The 5,042-nt window shown below is 45.9% G+C and overlaps 1 pseudogene; it reads right to left on the bottom strand.

Moving 5' to 3' along the window:
- Positions 1-1,531: 1,531 nt before the first annotated feature.
- Positions 1,532-4,247, bottom strand: LOC100965157 (annotated as a pseudogene).
- Between the last annotated feature and the right edge of the window lie 795 nt (positions 4,248-5,042).

The following is a 5,042-nucleotide window of genomic DNA, read 5'->3' as shown; positions in this document are numbered from 1 at the left end:
CGCCTCTAGCAAGCTTGTTCTTCTATCCCTGTCGGGCCTGTTTCCTTCTTGTGGCCACGGGGACAGGGTGAGCCGGACCCTGAAATCTGGCAGAGTCAGCAGGATCCCTGGACACGGACCGAAGGGAAAAACAGGACAATTGGAGTGAAGCCTTCCGTAGACAGCGTGAAGAATTCCCAAGGAGAAACTCCACTCAGAGTAAGTGGGACCTTTCGGCCCATCTAGCAACAAAGGAACTCGCTTGGAATAAGGGAGGCCTTGGGTACATAATAAGCAAAGATATTCAGGGGAAACACTGGGTAACTCCCAGTTCAGGGAGTCCCAAGAATTAGAAACTGAGGAAGAGGCTCGGCGCCTGTAGCTCCAGCTGCTAAGGCGTCAGCCACATACACCGGAGCAGGCGGGTTCCAACCCAGCCCAGGCCTGAAAAACAAAAACAATTACAACCAAAAAACAGCCAGGCACTGTGGTGGGCACCTGTCATCCCAGATACTTGGGAGGCTGAAGCAAGAGAATCACTTAAGCCCAGGAGTTGGAGGTTGCTGTGAGCTGTGATGCCACAGCACTGTACCCAGGGGGACAGCTCAAGACTCTGTCTCAGTCAGAATTTGAAATTACGGAGGATAATGTGGTTCTGTGGGAACTGGAACCTGAGGCAAACTGGGAACCAGGAGCATAGGAAAGTTTTTCTGGCCCTTCCTCAGGGGAGGAAGTATGTGAGAGAAATATGACTAAGCAGGAAAATACCCTAATGACTGTTATCGCAGCTCAGATCAAACAGCTGTAAGACTGGCTGAATAGTCTCACAGCTGGGAATGTTGACATAGATTACCCAACGGTGCCCTCCTCGCCTCCCTATGGAGATGATCCACCTGGGACTTCCAATCAAGGCTGGCTTAGAGGGGCACAGTACAGTGACTTTATTTTTAATTTTTCATTTTTTTGTAGACACAGAGTCTCACGTTATCGCCCTGGATAGAGTGCTGTAGTGTGACATCTCACACCAACCTCCAACTCCTGAGCTTAGGTGATCTCTTGCCTCAGTCTCCTGAATAGCTGGGACTACAGGCACCCACCACAACGCCCAGATATTTTTTTTGGTTGCAGTTTGTTGGGGTTTGATCTCACCACCCTCAGTATATGGGGCTGCCACCCTACCCACTGAGCCACAAGTGACTTTAATTGTAAAGACACTTTGGGGCTGTTTCTGGACGCAGTTATTGGTAGCCCTCCTGATCCACAATACCCTCCAGGGGCCAACGTTCGCATCATCATATAATCACTCTTACGGATTTTTTTTTTCAGTGACTATTTGATCATTTTATTCACAAAATATAAGCAAGACTTTACATCCTGTTCCGGTGAAACTGTTCTCTGCAAACAATTTTATAACAGTTATAAGACAAGTTATAAAGAAAACATTTTGAAATTTACAAATACAAATCAGTCCTTTATACAAGAATTCTCTACAAAATTCACCAATCAATGTAAAAAAATAATCTGTTTCAACCTAACATAAGGCACGCCCAGTTTATGTCATTTTGTAGAATTGTTCTTGCTTTGCGGGAGACTTTTCTCTTCCCCCGTCCTGATTTTTCCTGGATTCTCTGGAATGTTCAGCCTGTTGGATTTTTCCCAATGCCTCTCTGCACCACCTCATATCTATCCGCATCACTTCTAGAGCCTGAAGGCTGTTTCCCCTGACTGTGATCTCTCTCTTCTACAATTTTCACTGTCCTTCTTTTGATGTCTGTGCTTCTCATTTTCAGAAAAGGAATTTCTTCTTTCTCTTTTCTTTTTGTGATCACCACAGTTATTGTCCACATCTCTGTGCCTTTCCTGTGCCTTTCCTGTCAGTCACAACTCTACTGTCATTATTTCCTTCAGGGGGACACTTCTGTCCGACATGCGCTTTGTGATGGCATCTCTGCCATTTGAATCTCCTGAATTTCGATCTCGGTTTCTCTGACCGGCTGTCACTCTCAGGCCTTGTTTCCTGGCTCCTGTGTTGGAGTCTTCTTTCTTCATGATTTCTATCATTTGTTTGTTGGCTCCTGATCATGAATCTACTTCTTTCCTTCTGCTCTTCCTCTGTCTCCTCTTCCTTAGATCTTTAGCTGAGGCAGAGCCGTGGCTGCAGGGAGAGGAAGAATCCCCCTCTTCACTGGAGGACTCTTGAGCTGCTGTTGCTGCTAGTCAGGGTCAGAGTGGGAGGAGTCAGACTCTGAAGAGGAGGACTGGGAAAGAGGAAGAGGATGGGAGGATTTATTTTTCTCAACATCTGGTTTGTGTGCCACGATGACCTTTGGCGTGTTTTTTGAGATGCCGGCGCAATTCATCCGTTAATCCCCCAAGACCTATGGAAGTGAAGAAGTTGATGGCAAACCGAGTGTTTCTTGGATGATCTCGGGGTAATAGTCCTTCAAGGAATGGCTGTAGAGTTGCATCTTCTAACCTTGCTTGAAGGTTAGGGAGACCCATGTATTCACAGAGTTCCTGGAACAAGATTTTCAGCATAATCCTACTGGATGACGTGGTGGCTTGCTCGCTCAGTTTTATACATTCCAGAACACTCCAGGGAAGGGAATCCGTGTACAAAAGGTGAGCAAACATCTTAGCGACATTTCTCTGTTTGTTTCCAAGCGATGGATGGTGTCATATTTCTCTCGGAATATACATTCAAAGGATTCCATGTACTCTTTTTTGAGCATGCAAAATCTCCCGGCTAATGACCCGAAAAATTTCTCTTATGTCCTTTGTTGAGCACAGCAATCAAGGATCATGCTGCAGAGTTCTTTGCTTTGACTTTCCGGGAATTCCATTTTCAACAATTTGTGAGCACATTCTTCAAAATCGAAACTTGACCGAATAACAAGAAAAATTGTACGACGAAATGAGACCAGATCCGTGTCTGTTTTGTCACGAATAGTCACTGTGTGTCCTTCTCCCTCTTCTTCTCCCTCCTCCTCCTCTTCTTCCTCACTCCTTCCAGCCTCTTGGTCAGTGTCTGAGTCACTGTCTCCTTCATCCAGAATTTCCTTCTTAAGACTTTTGTACTTCTCTTCATTCTCCGTAAAATTAGGATCCATTTGGAAAACGTTCAGAACGTCTTCTGGATTGTAGTCATCCTCCAGAGGGAGCATATGGGTGAACTGATCATCTTCCTCCACCAGGTCAAGTCCTTCTAGGATGATGGGGTGGTCCTTGAATCCCTCCTTCCGTACAGTGAACATGACTTGAATCATGTATTGAACTCTTTGATCAAGTTCAGAGTCATGGAGAATGTTTCGAAGGCGTTCAAATATGGCATTGATTCCTCTGGGTGACACTTGTGTTAATTTCAGGCCACATTCCTGGAGAAAACCAATGGCTACTTCAACACTATCAGCTGTTGGTCTCTCCAGGAGCAAAGTCAGCATCTCTAAGCATAACACCTCGTGCGCCACATTGTGGTTAAGAAGTTGCGCCACAAATTTGGAAGCAGTCAGGCAAAGGTGTTTCTCATTTCGTCGATATCCTTTTCGAAAATTAAGAATTAACCTTCTGAGGATTAATTCTCCAACCTGTGAAAATTTTGAGTTCAGAACGGCCACTAATGCTGCATAGACATGAGTGAACATGGGAGATGCGCTCTGTGCTTGTAAAATCGATCTGGACAGCAGACCTCTTCCTCGAACGATGTTTTCTTTCATAAGCTCTTGAATAATAATACTTATATTAGAAATATTGACTCTGTTTATGAGACCATTGATCGACTTCTTCAGGGCCTCCCAGCTCATCCTCTGGTATGCTAAGCTGTTTTTATCTGGAATCTGTTCCTGCATCATCCTGAGCTTTGCAGGGGGGACGTATGCTCCAGCAGTGCGAGTAAGGAGCGCGTCCAGCTCCTCTTTTCTCTTCTTTGCAGGAGGTTCACCCTGAGCAGAGGAACTCTGGGTCACAGACGGTTCTGGGCGCCTTCTCCCAGGAGATGGAGATTTCCGTGGCCTTTTCCGATCCGCATTTCTTTCTCTCTCTCTGCGTTTTTCTCTGTCTCTGTTTCGGGACTCCATGCTACCATCCTGAGAATGTCCTCTTCTCGAATGCTCAAAGTGTGACCTGCTATAATCACAGTTATCTCTATCCCGTGGGGATCTTTCTGGTTCTACATGTCTGTCTTCCGGAGAGGAGGTCCTCTGATATGAATTATGGTTTTCCCTTCGGTCGTAGCCGGAAGGACGTTTTATCTGTGCCATGCTACTTTTCATTTTTTGTTGCAGTTGATAAATAAATCAAAGATTCCTCCAATGGGTCCAAGTACTGAATGGTCCGATTCCTCGACAGCTTACTTCTGTCTGTAAATATCGCCTGAAGCTCCACCGCGCCGTCCTTACACCAGATCTGCGTCACTTGACGTTTACGGTTCTGAAAGACTGAAAATAATCTGATTTAGAACACAGTATGACATGCTGGCCCTGTTTTCTAGGGGTCTGTTACAGATACTTGCACAAGGACAGTGACTCATTCTTTATGACTGGGACGTGATAGCAAGAACCGTTCTTGAATCTGGATACTATTTATACCTTAAAACCTGGTGGAAGGGGTGGTGCCTATGGCTCAAAGGAGTAGACCCCATATGCCGGAGGTGGCAGGTTCAAACCCAGCCCTGCCACAAACTGCCAAAATACCAAAACAAAACAAAACCTGGGAAGAGGAGGTAGGAGGAGGCTGACCTGATGGGTCGCCAAACCAGGCCCAGAGGAGTTTCTATAACATCGGAACCACTCGTTGGGTCTGATCAGTGGCTGGGGGTACTTAGTCAACTCTAGTATGATGATAACAGCTATAGTTAAGTCAAGACTGTGCTGTCTTGGAGCCTGGGAAAAGGTTCAGGCTCCTGGAGAAATCTCTAAATCTTTCATCATGAGAATGCAATCAGAGGGGGTGTTGGTGGCTCAGAGAGTAGGATACTGACCCCATATACCAAGGGTGGCAGGTTCAAGTCCAGCCCTGGCCAAACTGCAACAACAACAAGAACAACAAAAATATCTGGGCGTTGTGGC

This window comes from Otolemur garnettii, unplaced genomic scaffold (genome assembly GCF_000181295.1).
Source record: "Otolemur garnettii isolate 467f Iridium unplaced genomic scaffold, OtoGar3 scaffold00012, whole genome shotgun sequence".
Taxonomy (NCBI): Eukaryota; Metazoa; Chordata; class Mammalia; order Primates; family Galagidae; genus Otolemur; species Otolemur garnettii.
The sequence above is the reverse complement of the archived record's forward strand: the minus strand, read 5'-3'. Positions and strand labels throughout refer to the sequence as shown.